This window comes from Patella vulgata, chromosome 5, assembly GCF_932274485.2.
Source record: "Patella vulgata chromosome 5, xgPatVulg1.2, whole genome shotgun sequence".
NCBI classification, from domain to species: domain Eukaryota; kingdom Metazoa; phylum Mollusca; class Gastropoda; family Patellidae; genus Patella; species Patella vulgata.
This window is the reverse complement of record NC_065883.2, coordinates 19477759-19495674: the sequence shown is the minus strand read 5'-3', so window position 1 is coordinate 19495674 and position 17916 is coordinate 19477759. Positions and strand designations below refer to the sequence as shown.

Below are 17916 nucleotides of genomic sequence, written 5' to 3'. Positions count from 1 at the left end.
AGCTACATCACGCATTAATGTAAGGCTAGTGATTAATTTCAAATATGCTAAAGTTTTATTCCATTTTATTATTCGCAGCATAGAATACCGCGATCGGTTGGATTGACAAGATTCGTTTTTTTTTTTTTTTTTAAAAATGAGTAACGATGTCTTATCATGACGTTTGTTTAATAAACATGTTATATTAACTTACACTAAGCTAAATATTCCAATAGGTTGGGAGGTATAACGGCGAATAAAACCGAACTTAATCAAATTCTAATTTGAGAATGATGGGTTCGTCTTGATACAAATTCTTTACGACGTGTAAAAATGTGTCCAACGACCGACTTTGACGTACGCTCGGCTGCCTATATATGGCAGTAATCTAATTACTCAATACAAGATAATATAATAAGTGACGTACTAGACATTAACTGATCGAATGAATTAATTATGAGGATATAAATTATTTTAAATTGATACGTCTGCAATATGTAAGCTACTTTTCCGTTTAAAGTTTATTTTTTGAATAACCTAAACAAGATGTGAATTTGGAGATCATATCACAGCGGCACAACATTTTACGCCTAAACGTTTAAAAATGGTAAATTGCACATTTTGGTACGATTTGAATCACTAAATCGACTTAAATATCAACGGATATCCGGTTAAATCTTTGACAGCTCTTTGAAGACGTCCCATGTGTACATACCATTTGCAGCACCACGTTAATTTCAGTCGAAATCATAGTAGGCCGAAGCGACGGTACCCCCCCTCCACATTTCGACTTTAGCTTATAACAACAGATTATACGATCTGGTGGGTTTATTATCCCTACTTATATACCCACTCTGTAGCTAAAATAGATTCTTCCATAAAACATCCCATTTAGGCTACAGCGTACAATAGATTATACGGTCTAGATTCTTTCATAAAAACAATATCAAAACAAATTAATTTATATAGAATTCGTATAAAATATGTAACAAAACAAGACAGAAACAAGCACTTGTAGTCTAAATATAATATAGTAGTTTATCCTAATTTTAAAAAATGTCCTATAGCATCCAAACAGTGAATTGGTGTCATTTCGTCATTAGTAAGTTGGGTCTTCAGTTTTTGTACTCTATTTCCTTATATATCCGTCCTTTTTGGTGGTGTCGCTCCTAAGGTCAATTGAGCATATTTCGATCGTTAGCACTTTACAATATTTCGAATTATGTCAATAAATCTATAGAGGTTAGGATGACTGTGTGGAATGGTTTTATTCAGTCTTGAGTGGAAACATTTTAGGCTGTTATTAGTCCTGTGTACAACAGTTTCAAATTGGTTCCTTAAACAAACAGGAAATTTGGTCTTAATCTACCCAGGTATTGGTAATGTAATCCTTACATTGGTGATGTTTGGAGTTTGCTCTATTATTGACATCCAGGTTTCCTGTACCAAATGAGCTGGTAATAATGCTAAACCTGCTACTCTCCTACTCCAAGTCCTAACTTTTCATCTTCTTTGTATTGTACTGCAAGTCCTAAAGCTTTACGCCAAATACATTGCGAAAAAATGAAAAAAGCATCCTTTCACATCCACATCAAATTTCGCAGTAGAAGCTTGGATTGCTGGTAGTTCGAAATCTGCTTGAATGATGGATGGTGTTAAAGGTTGACACAAAACTTCATGCGGCAGTAGGTTTGTCTTCTCCCATCTTGCCGTAACGCAAACACAAGTGAATACATCGCATTTCAATCTCTAGCATGAATAACATACAGTTGGTTCCATAACGACGGACATGCTGGAAAGGTACCATCCATATATATGACGTCAGCGAACTGCAGCATCGTAAATTGGGCATCTATCGAAAATACCACCATCTTGTCATCTTCAAACAATAAAAATCGTTTTTCGTCATGCGTCAGTGATCATGGACTGTCTAGTAATGCTGCCTCCAACAGTGACTTGGGCAATTGTGGTACAGTAGCTTTGTTGTCTATACATTCTTCTGGACAGGGAGGAATATGAAGGTAAGTTAGGTGAAAATTATTCAGGTATTTGAACAAGTTCTTCGGTGTAATTTAATTGCACAGATTTCGTTTCTTCCAGTGAACGTTTCCTTGGGGTACTTTTAAATTGATTTTATCTTTATTTTCTGGGTGGTGGTTGTGGTTTGAAACATTTCGAAGGTATATATCCATTGTGGTACGTTTTCCACTACGCTCATTATTTTATTTATACACATATCCATCCAGCAAGACTGGCGGCTTATCCCTCTGAGTAACTACTTCACAAAGTCCCACCATATACACATAAAACAATGTTATTGTTAAATAAATAATTAAACAAATATTGCACAGGTTTCGTTTCTTCTCGTGGGCGTTTCCTGGGGTTACTTTTAAATTTGATTTGATTCCATTTTCTGGGTTGTGGTTGTGGTTTGAAACATTTCTAAGGTATATATCGATTGTGGTACATTTTCCACTGCAGTTTACCCACACATGCTTCCAATGAATACAGTCACCGCGCTCATTTCTTTATGCACATATCAATCCAGCAAGACTGGCGGCTTACTCCTCTGAGAACTACGAATTCTACCCAACGAAATCACGTCTCATACACATAAAACAATGTTATTGTTAATAAATAAATAAACAAATATTTCTACTTCCAAATTCCCGGATTTTAAAATAAACACAATATTTCCTATAAAGGAATTCTAATAAAATAACAAAAATTTTGACTGTTTGATAGTGAACTTGAAGAATGAATGTACAATGTTTCGTACGTTCGTTCCTAGAGTTTTACGTCCACTTTCACCAAGGGTGATATCGTAGACAACTACAAAATTTTCGTTCGTTCGTTCATTCCTAGAGTTTTACGTCCACTTCCTCCAGGGTTAATATCGAAGACAAACTACAAAATTTGGAACAATTCATCTTATATACAGCAAGTATTAAACTCAATGTAATCTTCAAATATTACAAATATTTTTCAAAACAAGTTGATAAAGAAAACAAGTTATATAATGAATAAGCTATTTTAACAATAATCATTACCTCAATTACATCTCTTAATCGCCGGAACAGTTCAATGCTGATTAGTTGGGGTCAGGATTTTGACGGTAATAAAATTTGTAGTAGAAATGGGACGTAGTACAGGAAATGTTTTCTCGTGACGCACTGCATGACTATGTAGAAACGTAAGAAGTTAAACCCCATTTACTAATTCTTTAAGTTGGGGAGAATTTTAAGTAGGTCATGTAACTAAAGTAACTGAAGCGTCGCCCTTAAAGATAATGTTGTGAACGTTATCTGGTACGAATCGCAAAACTGGTGGAATATAATTCACGGATAAAAAAATGTATTTTCTAACATTTTCAAATAAAAAAAATCAAGATTATATTTGATTATCTTCTGGAAAAAAAGGTACTTTCTTAGATGTTAGCAAGTAATCTGTTAGCGAGGACTTCGGTATTTAATATTATAAGTTTGAAAACACCTCTCCGGGCTTCATCTGAGTGTATTGTTAAAGCTCACTTTGTTTTATTTATGTCAACAACTTTAATTAGCTTATATCAAATAGTGTATCATAATCAAAAGCAATTTATACGCGAAATTGATTTGTGGAATAAAGCTGGCGCAACATTTTGACTCTTCCGCGCGTTGGTATTTTGCGGTCGATCAGTATATTTAAAGTGGCTAGAATTCTTGAATTATGTCAAATCTGATCTTATTTCGTTTCGCTTTTGGTTATAAAAGAGAGCAACAAAATAGAGATCAGTATTTAATCAGATTGATTTCCATCCGACTTAAAATTGTCGACTGAAATTTATTATATTATGTTGATTTGTTTTGTGGTATGTTATTATTGATAAACACTGACTTATCGCACCACCCATAAAAGTGTTCAGATGTCATTTTACAATACAAACATGTATAAAATGCGTAACTGGTATATAAATTAAACTTTAAAGGATGAAAAATAACATCATAATTCCCATTTAATCCCAAACTATAATCCCCCAGCAACGCACTTGACAAGACTTGTTAGAAAGTGGAAGTTTGTATTCCAGGACGCGTTTCATGTTCGAAAAGGGCTGCCTCCCGAAACGCGTTCTGGAATAAAAACTTGCACTTCCTTCCAGCAGTCTTGTCAAGTGTCTTGCAGGGGGATTATTTTTTTACAAAGGACCGCCTCCTTTTCGCCCCCATAGTATCGCTGAGATTTCAAAGATTTTCTCGCTACCAACTGAAGGTGGGGGCGGGGGTGTCGGAACCTCCAAGAGCGGGTGCCCTAACAATTCCAGGCGAGCGGCCTAGGGCAGCAGTCGACGAATATCTACTTTTGGATAATCGCAGTCAATACAACAAAACATACGTGAATTGAATAAAAGCCTATCAATATATTAAGCCAACATTGCTGCAAATACGCCTACACAGCAGGTATATGTCTTGAACAAACGATAGCCAGACCTGAAGACCTGAATGGTGACCAAATGTCTTGTAAGATATATGATCTTGAAACAATCTTTAAAAATGTTTGCCTTTGTCGCGTTAACAGTCTTTTTGGAAAAGGGGAATGACTCCGGAATATCGATCGGGTTCATCCTCTTGATTCGCACCAGATTTGAAACAAATCCAATAAAAACTGTAGCCTGTCTATCATGTTCACGTGGTTTTCGTTAAAGGGCGGCACAACGATAGAGTAAGCTGAATATCCATATGGCTCGTCCTCTAAATGACCCAAGTGCTTCACATCAAACTTGAAAAAATCTGTAGCCTTTATCGCGTTCACAAGCAATTTGTTGACGAACGAACTGAAATGTGGGCGCATAGAAATGCCTGGTTTTTCATCACCTTACTGTAACCGCCTTTGTGGGCATGGGCGTGGGTTGTGGTACTCGCCGGAGTTGGGTTAACTTTATTTAAACAAATCTGAAAAGGTATCACCCATGCAAGATACCGATCAGGGCAACAGGTCAGCTTCGAGTTTCATAACGGGTTCATAATCGTTTTAATCCTAATTAGTACTAGGTAATAAAAACATCCTGAGTTGGTGCTTAGAAAATATATTATATGTGATGCATATTTGAATAAGGATAGATTACAGTATTCCCTGGGAAAAGCAAAATATTAGCCAAGTCTGTCACAGATAATATCGTTTTAAAAATACAAATAATATTTCTATTATTATAATTGCTAGATCTTTATTTTGAATTTGTAAATGTCCAGGTATATTTCAGTGAATGTAACTGATTAACATTGTGTGGGGGATTCTTGGAAGTCATTATCCTAGTCCAGGAATCTGGTAGACCTGTATAGTGTGAGACGTGAACCTTGGTTAACATTTCCCTTGTGTCCGGATACACCTGTTTACCTCGCGTCCGAATTGACGTTTCCCCATGGATTTTCTTGTTTCCTTGTGTAATAAAATTTTCAGGATATTACCTCATTTTAATTTAATTCTTGGCAGGGTTTATAACGGTGCTGAATAATCACGTGTGACAGGTCAGTCAATAAAAAAACATTGGAGGTGGGCGCTCTAGTAGCAGTTGTGTATTAACACGATCATTTACAAACGATTCGATATTTAGAGCTGAAACTTTCAGACATTTATATAAATAAAATCAATGATTTCTGTGTGTGTGTTTATGTTTGCCCATCACGCATCGTCGCCCCGCTCCACCCCCACATATGTGGTTTCAAATTAACCAGCATGAACCCGTGAATATTTTTAGGTGATCGAATTTGGGCCCCGGGCGGACCAAGCTTCGTCGCCACGCTCCGCCCACACATGTGGTATCAAATTAACCAACATGACCCCGTGCATAGTTTAGGCCATCGATTTGTCCCCGGGCGAAGCCGGATATCCTGCTAGTGGTATGCTATGTTTTATGTGTTATTATTCGAGGTACTTGTGAGAAATTTTTCTTCGCCTTTTAAGGAATTTGAACTTCTGCATTATCGTATACATTGATTAAACAAATTTTATAAACCAAATCGTCTATATCTTGCCCTACAGAAATATCGTAGTGGAGTGGTTGTAGCCTTTCTCTATTACCCGTGATTAATTAAGGACTATAGATCACACACCAATAGTCCAGTGGCTGGGGGGTGGGGGATGGAATCGCCACCGGAGCTGTGAATTTATGAGACCAAGTTTTTCTAGACCAGTTTTTTGCGTAGATTCCGCATCTGTGTGGTGATCAGGCGTTTCAGGGGGCGTTTTCGAGATATGGGGGGTTCAATGTCTACAATTGGGGGAAATGTCATTATGTTGATATAAATAATGATCATGATATATATTAATAAAACATAAATTTCTAGGACTGTCCATCTCTAAAGAAGTGTATATGATGCCCCTGGACAACTGTTTTGATGTGTGGGGAGGTGGGGTAGGGGTAACAGGTTTGCGTGTGTGGGGGAGGGTGGTAAAACTGGCGGGAAATGAGATTACGTTGATTTAAATGATGATTTTCTTAGAGCTTGGTAAAAACAATTACTTTTTAATTCCCCTGCACATCTCTAAATGTGTGTGTAAGATTCCCATTGTATGGGACAAAATGTAATTTGGGGGACAGAAACCATTCAGTTCAAAATTGACCTGAAAAGTGTTTTCTCGTTAGCTTTTTCGTTCAATCTGATTAAAACACAGATGCTATTTCGTTTCGTTTTACTTGTCTTCACAACACTAGGATCGGGAGGAGTTGTTATATAACAGGCGGTCTAGTTGATGTGAGGAATTAGCCAATGAAACGGTCTGTTACGGCGAGTTCTTGGCGTGCCCTGCACGGAACTGTGGGTAAACCCCTAGAAACGCCAACGCTGATTGATTAATCAATGTCTGACGTCATAAAGTCAAAAGCCGCTCATATGACCTCCCAGTAAAACTGGTCAGATCTTCATGTAGTGCAGGCCATCGAAAGTATAAAAAAACACGAAACGAATTATACATCTGTAATTTAATCAGATTGCTTTTTCGTTCCGTACCAATTTCATCATCACAAATAATAAAATTAAATTACAGTGGTACTTTTCAAGAGATCTGGAAATGTTCTTAGTCTTCATCAGAAGATTCAAAATCAAAGTTCATAATATGAGCGGGATAGATATCTTCTTGATGACTAATCAAAACAGCTCGCGTATATCCTTTGGGTATGCTTCAGATATCCGTTTACATTGTAAATCTTCATTCCAGCTTACCTACTCCTCTTCGCATTGCAAATTAATGGAAGCGCTGAAACAAATTGTATTTAGCTTTCTTTCTCGGGCGAAAAAGACATCCAATCATTCTCCTCACAATGATCCAAATATATACACTTTGATCGATAATGAGACGGGCAAAGGAAGAAAGTATCGCGGTTACATTTTCTGGGTGAAAAAATAACAGACCTTTCTTTATTACCACCTTGCCGTAGTGGTCTTTTGCTGCATAGCGGGAATGAAGATTTACAATGTGAATTGGTATCTGAAGCATATCCAAAGGATATATCCAAAATATATTTATCCCGCTCATATTATGAACTTTGATTTTGAATTTTCCGATAAAGAGATTTTGAATTTTCCGATGAAGACTAAGAATAAACTAATATCTAAATATGTCTCTGATTTACTCTGTTTTTCTATGGACATTTCCAGATCTCTTGAAAAGAAACACCATAATTTAACATATTGAATGACGAAATAGGTAATTAACGAAAAAGCTAACGAGAAACCACTTTTAAAGTCAATTTTGAACCAAATGGTTTCTGTCCATCCCCGCGGGCACCCACCCCGACGTCCACCCCCACACAATGGGAATATTATAATCGTATTTAGAGATGTTTCATCAAGCTCTAGGAAAATCATCGACGTGAACTCATTTCTCGCAAATGTTACCCACCTCCCCCTCCACACACGCACACATGCAACTACCCACCTCACCTCGCCACAAATCAAAACAGTTGTCCAGGGGAATAATAATTTATAGATGGACAGTCCTTGCAATTTATGTTTTATTAATAATTATATAACATGATCATCATTTATGTCAACATAATCACATTTTCCCCCAATTTTAGACATTGGACCCCTTCCCCCACCCCATATCTCGAAAACGCCCCCTCAAACGCCTGATCACCACCCAGACCCGGAAACTACGCAAAAAACAGGTCTAGAAAAACATGGTTTCACAAATTCACAGCTCGGGTGGCGATTCCCCCCTCCCCCTTTCAGCCACCGGACTACAATTAAAATTAACGGAAAGGCCCAAAAGACATTTAGTTGTATAACCTTTATTAACCAAAATGTCATATCTCGCCCGTTCTTATGCATGCATGCATTCAGTTTGGATTAGCAGGCCGTCATGCCTTTCCCCGGTAGAAGCGGAGCGATAATGGGGCCTAGTTGATAGAAAATTAAATACTTATTAATATTAAATGGTTAGAGCATCACCTCTCCAGACATCAGCTGGAAAAACACAACCATATAAAAACCATCAAATCGCGGAAGTTGTAAATCGACAGAGAACATTTAAATCAAGTAAATTGAACCGGGACTGATCGACAACATAGCATGGTACATTTCATGAATGTATGCCTTAATCTCCTGGAAGATTTTAATCAATTTAAGTTTACAAAATAGAACAACGGTGACTTAAAGGAGCTACATCGCTAATATTTGGACAAAAATGGGTCGCAACGCATATAATAATGTAATATGAATGTATATAAACTGATTTACATTCAATCATTTCTGTTTTTACTGTAATTTCTAATCTGTTCGTCGAAATACGCCAGAAGTCTCATGTGAATCGCAATCTTTAGCGTCTGGTTTTTCCAGTCTACACCGATGGTATTTATTTGACATGACTTGTGGACTATGTCTAGCCATATTCTCTGAGTCCCTGGTTTCAAATGGCGCTGAAACGCATTATGGTACACGATTCGTGTACCAATGGTAAAATGTTTATTTTGTTTTGAATATTGGATATCAGAAGCCCATCTGTTCCCTGTAAGATCACAAGACATATGTTGATTTGAATTGACAAATAATTCGTGTTTTCAATGTCGAAGATTTTTGATGATATTGAGTTAGAGACTTAGCTACTTTAAAGAAATGATGCGTAATTTAAATTTTTAGCTGAAATATCAAATTTCCAACGGGCCTAATCCCCTCTAATATGCGGCGACGGGCTTCTTATATACCGAGTAACATAGATCGATGACATTATCGATGACATTTCAAGTCAACAGGTCTTTACAAATCCTGAACGGAATTGAACCATCATTGGAACGACATTCCTATTAGAGAATCATTGTTCACAAAGGTGTAGTTTGCAAGGGATTATATAGTTAACAGTCGTTTACATTTTTATTTAAAAGTATGCACAGGTTAAAGAGGGGTTAGCGAAATTAGAGATATATATGCCCATGCTTGGTTGAAATGTAGACGATCTATCGAGATGTATATATTTTATCGTCGTTTTTGGAGGGTTGACAAACGCTCTTTAAAAGTGGTTGTATTTACGATAATGTGATTTTAGGATTATCTGGAAGACGATACTATTCTAAATATAGCCATTTCCTTTAGTGGGTAAAAATACAAATGTGAACGATATAACTCATAAATTGTTCGTTTTGAGAACATTGTCATAAAAAGTCTGAAATTTTTAAATTAATATGATTTTAAAACGGATATATTTCAAGGTCCCAAACAATTTCTGAAAATCAATATTAAACGGATTTATTTAAAAGGTTGGAGCAGGAAATTACACTTCCAAATATGTACACTATACCGAAGACGGTGGAACAGTTTACAAAATCAAATTAGATCGCATGCAAAATTTGAGTTTTATCGGTACATACATTCCGGAGACCAATATTTTGATTCAACCTTCTGTTCGTGGAATTCCAACTGTAAATGAAATGAAACAGGGTTTAACTTCCTACTTTTATACACCGACTGGCTAATGAACATGGGCATACATCATACGGTGTGACATGAGGGATATTTTGCCCGGATAGTGGCACTACTGTCTAGTCTTATTTCGAATTCCAACTGCCAAGGGTTATTTTGCATTGACGCCTATGTGTATACGGCATCTCGTGTGTGCCATCTAAAGGACTATACACTGTCCTTGCCAGACCCTCCGTCCTACACTACTGACAAAGGGGAACCACGCCGGAAAATCTTAAAAAAACTTTCTCGACCAACACCGGTAACCAACCCTAGATCTCCTAGTTAGCGAGTCGCACTGAGCCACAGCAGGTCAGATTCCAACTTTAAAGTATTTTTAGATGCACTGCTTATAACTTGACGGTGCTTCGAGTTCCAAACGAATTGACGTGGCTGATAGGGATACGACTAAGAGGTTGAAGCCGAGATGCTTTGTGATTAGGCAGATGCGCGTACAGATTCATATATGCTAATAGAGCTCGCAGTGACATTATTGTCTTTAGATATGTCGCCCACATATTACGGACCAATGAAATTACTTTCCGATTAGAGATCGGTTCGTTTCAAACCATTAAGTATAAATATCGTTATATATATTAACAAGTGTCTGAACAATAAGGGAGCGCAGGCTATGATCAAAAGGTTTGGCTCCTTTTATAGACATATCCTCTAGGGGGGTTGCAAGCACGTATAAAACAAAACACATCGATCCAAATCACGAGCCACATTGAGCGTACACGATTTGCAATTCAAGACTCCCGCACATATTCACGTGGAACAAAAATATATGCTTAATATTAATGTCGTTATTTTACGATGCGATGATTCGCTGGATTGATTATCTCTACGTAACGAGTACTTAAAAGACGAAGCTGTCGCGTGTGGGGGAAAAGGGAGTATAAAACCTAGCGGAATGAGTTATTACTTTATTTTAACTTGATCTTAGACCCGATACCATCCACTGGCTAATACTTAGTTCACGCTCAATTTACCAAGAACACTCAAATAACACGAAGGTAAGTTATCGATTTCACATATTTCCAAATGATATAGACATTTTAAATAACTATTAGTTTTACATAACTTTTAATTTGAAGTGATGCTTTGTGAGCAATAGACCTGGACACTTTCTTTTTTAACTTTTTGTTAAAAAATTACTTTGGCTGTATGGATTATTACCAATGTATATTAAAACATTAATAAATATACTACGAAATTGTAACTTTGATAGTTGAATCTTCATAATGGTTTGTGCGTTTCTTTAGCAATTCCATCTTATTTTTTTTTTATTAACAATTTTGTTTTAACTAGTAATAATTGCTATATATCGTTGAGTTGTAAAGATAATGACCGTGTTAAGATTCCATCTCAATGTGCTTTGAACTATTCTATCTTTTTATGAAGCACATACATTTCATGGATACTTAGCAATTCGGTTACGATCGACGGTACTCATACATTTCGTGTTATTATAAGATAACGCTATGTAATTTGTGAGTGTATGTTTAACCACCTGAAGAAATTAACGTACTTGACCCTTACTTATCACCTGCGATGATCAATGATATGACGATATTGTAGAATTTTATCCAACGGGCATTTTAACAAAGAACATGAGTGTATCAGTTGCTTTCGCTATCTATATCAAATAAAATGAACATAGCAAATAATTGACTTTGTCGTCTTCTTTATATCCATACCGGCTTCTTTATATCCATATATTGTATATGTATTTAAATATTTATCTTATTGAATGGTTATACATGCACTCGTCTAAATTGATTTTTAAACACACCTTTTTGATTATTTAAATACATACCGTTCAATAAAATATTACTAGATATGTGAAATGAAATGAAATTTAAATTTTCTACAGTGTGCTATGAGGGAAATTCGGCGTACTTTTATATCGAATTCCAACTGTGAATGTGTACAAGAGAACACTCTTACTATCATAAACATTTTACAATTCGCACAGACAGAAATTTGCTCAAGAAAATATTTTTTGAAGAAATTTAGTAGAACAAATTTGATGAGCTTTTGGAATATTGGGGATGAGGAAGGGCAATTAGAAATATTCCAAGACGTAACCTACTGGAGAATGGACCTTTAGTTATAACATTTGTTATAATTTTCTCGACGGCCTGGGCAGCGGCTAGTCTTATTTCGAATTTCAACCGGCAATGGTTGTTTACGTGGATGTGTCCCATCTCTGCCAAGCACTCCGTCCTACACCATCGACGAGGGGGAACCACGCCGGAAAATCCGGATGAACGTTCTGGGTTAAAACCGAGATCGAACACGGGATCTCCGGGCTGGCGAGCTTACTCAATAATATAGTCTACACTAACGATTCAATTAGGGGGGCTAAGTGGGTTAGACGCTGACTCGCTCGCCTGGAGGTCGGGTGTTCGATCCCTGCATTGGCCGAGAAAGTTCATCCAGATTTTTCGGTCTGGTTCCCACTTGTCAGTGATGTGGAACTGAGGGCCTGACAAGGACAGCTGTCTAGTCGTTCGGATGGGACGAAAAAACGAGGTCCCGTGTACACATTGGCCTGCATGCAAAAGATCCCTTGACAGTTGGAATTCGATAGTGCCGCTGTCCGAACAAAATTTCCCTCATAGCACACTGTATGGCGTATGCCTGTTTTCATTATCCTGGTAGAAGCAGAACAGTAGAACGTTAAACCCCATTTCATTTCGATTAAATAAGTATATATTGATAACCTGCAATAAAGAAACTATGTTTTGAATGCATGCGTACGTCAGTTATAAAAAAGGCACATTTTACTTATCATCAATTTGTGATCATGTAAATTATTTCTTATAATTATACTTTGTTAACAATTAAGCATTCCGTTTTTAAAATTTGAGTTAAAACAACAAAACGGGTTAACATTTCAACTTATTATCGTGACATTGACATCAATGGATCATTAGTTGTAACAGCCGAGTGCGGGACAATTAGTAACTAAGTAACATGAAAAATAAAAGTAGGTTCTAGTGTAAACTTTGTTCGATAAGTACATGCGTTCTTGAATAATAAAGTTGTATATTTTAAGTTGGTCAACAGTGTAATAAAAACTGGAAGGTTGCCACGAATTTGTTGACTTTGCATTCCTGAAGTTTATTTTCAGGAACGCTTAGACGAAAAGTTCTTTATAGTCTGATGTAATTAGCAGTGGTCGCATTAACGAAGCCAAAAATGATACATTAATAATACATACGTTGAAGAAGCGTGATTTGCGCCAAGAACGTATGAACTAAATATTAACAGCAATTTGTACTAATCATAAGGAATATAGAAATGAAATGAAATGGGGTTTAACGTCCTGCTGTTCTGCTCCGACTGAGCTAATGAAGATGGGCATACGCCAAACAGCGTGCACGAAATAGTTTTTAATTCCCATACGAACTCTTGTCAGGCCCTCTTTTCTGTACTACTGACAAGGGAAAAGCACACCGGAAAATCCGATGAACTCTCTCGGCCAACACCGGGATTGAACCCGTGATCTCCAGGCTAGCGAGCCAGCGCTTTACTCACTTAGCTACCGCGGCTAACGGTACTGTCCCACCTGTGGCACGAAGAGGCAATCCATGGGTAATTCATGACAAGACCCGTCAACAATTCCTATTCAGTCGACAAGAGCTACGAACGTGAACCGTGGTCAAATAGGTGCTCAATCGGGCGTGTCAAGTATCAATAGAAATAAATGAAATGGGGTTTAACGTCCTACTGCTTTGCTCCTATACTGGGCTAATGAAGACGGGCAAAACACCATACAGTGTGCTATGAGGGACATTTTGCCTGGGCAGCAACACTATGGCCTACTATTTTATCGAATTTCAACAGCCAAGGGATCTTTTACGTTCTTTCCATCCGAACAACTAGATAGCTGTCCATGTCAGGCCCTCCGTCCTGCACCACTGACAAGTGGAAACCACGTCGGGAAATCCCGTTGAACTTTCTCGGCCAATGCAGGGATCGAACACGCTGACCTCCAGGCTAGGTAGCCAGCGTCTTATCCACTTAGTCACCGTGGCTCCCCAATACCAATAAGATATTCGAAAGCACTAAATCCAACAAAGAAGCATCGTCAATAAAATTATTTTCGAGGGGAGTGTGGGGGGGGGCTAAAATCTGATGTCACGATTAGCTCAGACAGACAGAATGTCACAGCTAATAGTGGCATAGCATTATCGCAGACAATCCTGAACAGGTATATTTCAGTGAATGAATTATGTGTGGAAGGCTAGTCTGTGATACGTTTTGAAAAATAAATAGCAACATCCAGTTGACAGGTGGAATTAGATCCAGTTGGCAAGTGGAATTAGATTTAATCAACAATGACAACTAAAAATCGCGTGCTTTCAATCCTAATATGGGGTAATTTAACGGGGTCGCTCTTGGAACTCTAGCTGGTCGGTCACTTTTGGGATGCAGCAGTGGATTAGTGCGGGCGTATGTGGCTTGGTAATAGGGCAGCCTGCTTAACGTTTACCCCGAGTACCCAGGCTGCCCCCACAGCACGCGCTGAATATTGATAAATGAGACCATGTCTGTGGTATCACCCTCGGATTCGGAGAAAGCCGACGTTAAGTCCTACTAGGGTTTGTCCCTCCATCTAAAATCGATGACAATGTCTACTCGGCCTAATGATTAACATGGAACATTCGAAAACAGATTCAGACAAAGCTTTATAAGTGTGAATCCAGCTGACATTCAATTTAATCACATGTTATCGAATGATTACTTACAATGATTATTACCTATGTCACGTTAACTGTATTGAATAACAGGAACTTCATGTTACGGAATTAACTATTGTAATTGTAGTTATCACCCATGTAATCTGTTTTTTAAGAGCTTGGGGCAAATGATTCATCGTTGGTTTTCCCCTGCTAAATAAAATGTCTTTGATGCTAACGGCACGGGATCGCGTCTTTATTGACACTAGACAATAAGCTTTAAATTTCCTAAGACTTTAAAAGGCACATATTATTTTACAGTCATATTTATAGCAGCCAAATAACCAGTTACAATTTTCGATGTCACCCAAGACACTACATGTATTTCCATTTTCAACACATATGAACCCATTTTTCGGTCCTTCCAGAAAATCTCGATAAACAGCTATTGGTATCCACATTAGCCAATCCAAAATAATAAGAATTCGTTGTTTCTGTTTAGGCCAATCATGTCATGGGATAACGGAGGTTCCTAGATAGGCGACTGTTGCAGAAATTAAGTTGTGTAGCGGTGGGTTGGTTTTGCCATAGCCGAAGCAGCAAAAAAGCGTCTTTTTGGTCGTTAAAAAATCGAAAGTGTACGTACTGATTTAATGGAACGAAATAAAATGTATTTTGTCTATTTATTTCAGCATATATTACTGCCCTTATCCTCATGTACTACATTTTTTTAAAAGAAGAAATGATCCTTATTTGACTCCCCTCCAATTTCAATAAAGAAGTCGGTATCGATACTTATACATTGCGAAAGGCCGTATTGCAATCGATAGTCATGTTTTTGACAACCCTATCATGTTCGCACCTGGCTCAATTAATGACCTCCCCGCACTCGACTTCTTAATTTGTTGTGGACGAATATTACGAAAGCACGTCTGACTGTACGCTATTTTCGTTAGGCCACAACCATCATTCGTCTGGATTCGGAGTTCAATATATGGAATAAGGAAGCGAAATTTTTCAAAAGTAAAATTAATAAATTAGAAAAACTAAACAATTTGTATACGTCCACATTGGCAGTGATATCCCGTCGGCTAGTCTAACTGTCCATCAAAAATTGCTTGTGTGGGGCATAGAGTCGTTTTCAGCAATCGTGGTGGAAAGCATTTGGGCTATAAGAGGAAGATTCTTATCGATCTTGAGCCTTTTTTTTGTTCCAGTGTCTTTCCTTGACCACAAAAGATTTTGAATGCAATAGAACCTAATGATTGTGGCAATTAGCTGTAATATTAAGGAACCGCTGTCCATTTTACTTTGGGGTTATAGGTGGCAATTTTTAATATTTTTACTTGATTATATGCTCTGAAATAGAATAATAATTCGTTCCAGTAAATCAGGACGTCCATTTCTGATCTGTAACGAAGCCTTCAATCTCGGTGGGTGTGTAGGGATCCAAAAGTACAAGAAGATAAATTGTAAGACTCATGTGAACTACTCTTGGAGAAAGTTTTAAATCGATTTTTAATGGTGTATGATATTACATTTCCTTTTCGATTAATTCAGTTGAGGAATTACATGTATATCAATTTCACATTTTTCAAACGACATAGCTAAAAAAAAATTGTTGCGTGAGTGTATATCAAATTGATTTTGGTGAACGTAAAGGTTTTTTTCCGAAAATTACTCGAAATAAACTGCAATGAAATCCAAGTTTTGATCATTTTAAGCAGAAACGCTATACATGTATAATGGGGTACTTAGGATGAAAATAGAAGTTGCTTTGGGGTGTATCTTATATGTTTCTTTCGGTGATAATATTTAAACAGTATTTCTTGTTTGGAAGTTATATTTATCAGCAAAACCTGTCTGTTACCCTAAGCATACAATTTTTAACGTTAAAGTTGTCCAAAACATCATCTGGGATGCTCTTTTCAAATGACTTTATGTTGACTATGACTATGTACCACATACGACTGAGCTTCTGAGTGGCTTCAAGCTGGTACAAACTCTTCTTACTATTAAGTTTGAGTTAAGGTTGAACGTTAAGTGCCACGAGGGAATAACTTCGCTGTTTGGTATCGAACAATTCGTAAGGCGTCTTCCTTGTGACACATTAATATTCTGACCTGTATATACACGAGTTAGGTATCGCTATTCAACAACACAAAATTGTGTCGAAACAACACAAACTTACGATAAATGTTGAAACAACACAAAACGTATGTTAAATTTGATCAAATAACACAAACTTGTGTGAAAATCTACACATCACATGTGTTGCAATTTCTGAAACTTGTGTTGTTTCATACAAACTTGTGTATAACCACCATAAAAAAATAGACAACGCAAGTTAGGTGTCTCTATTCAACAACACAGACTTGTGTTGAAACAACACAAAGTTGAGATAAATGCTGAAACACAAAACTTGTGTTAAATTTGATCAAATAACACAAACTTGTGATGAAATTTCTTTTGCTTCATACAAACCTGTGTATAACCATCAACAAAATAGACATTTCGAAGATTAATAAACAAAGTCAGTTCCAATACTAATAAAATTGTGTTGTACAATGCAAAATCCCCCCCATAAAACATAGCTATTTAAATTGAAAAAAAGGACAAAACAAGCACTAAGACATTTGGAATATTGATAAACAAAGTTAATTGTTATATAATGACCCCAATCACAAAATAAAAAAAGGCTATTTAAATTTTAAAAACAATTACCCTAAAAGACGAACAGAGAATATAATATATAATATAATAAAAGCACTAAGACACTATAGGTTATTAAAAAAAGGAATAAAAATATCAGAGAAAATGGCAAATCACGAATAATATGTACATAAGTCATAGGCAGCCATAAGCAAGTTTTCCGGCCAAATTCTTAAGAGTTTAGTATTACACTGCCGTCTATTCAGTAAAACAATATCTAGAGAGGAGGGCGTGGTATTTAACGTTAAGCAAAAAAGGCCATTAAAGAAAGCGATGGCGGCAGATAACTTTTGGGTATCCACAATAAGAGTCTTATTTTCAGATTTATAAAAGAATTTGATGGCTTTATATTGAGCATGTAAGGTTGGTTTCTTTCTAGTGTCTCGTCTCCTGTTCCCCAATTGCAATGGGGGAACAGTTTCTTTGAGACCATGGTTAGGTCTACATGAGTCCATCTCTTGCTTTGTTTCCCAACAAACTTTGGTTCACTATCATTGTCGTTGAGTAGTAGAAGATTGCTACCGTCTACATATGTATGTACTCGTAAAGTTCGTTCCGTCAGTGTCGCTTGTGGGTGAGCCCCATGCTGTATGATGACAATTGAA

The 17916-nt window shown here is 37.0% G+C and overlaps 1 long non-coding RNA gene across 1 annotated transcript in view; it reads left to right on the top strand.

Moving 5' to 3' along the window:
* Positions 1–10806: 10806 nt before the first annotated feature.
* The window catches only part of LOC126821745 (uncharacterized), a 32474-nt gene continuing 25364 nt past the window's right edge, over positions 10807–17916 (top strand). Inside the window, exon 1 of the long non-coding RNA XR_007680480.1 lies at positions 10807–10924. This is a non-coding gene — a long non-coding RNA (uncharacterized LOC126821745). The remainder of the gene's footprint in view (positions 10925–17916) is intronic.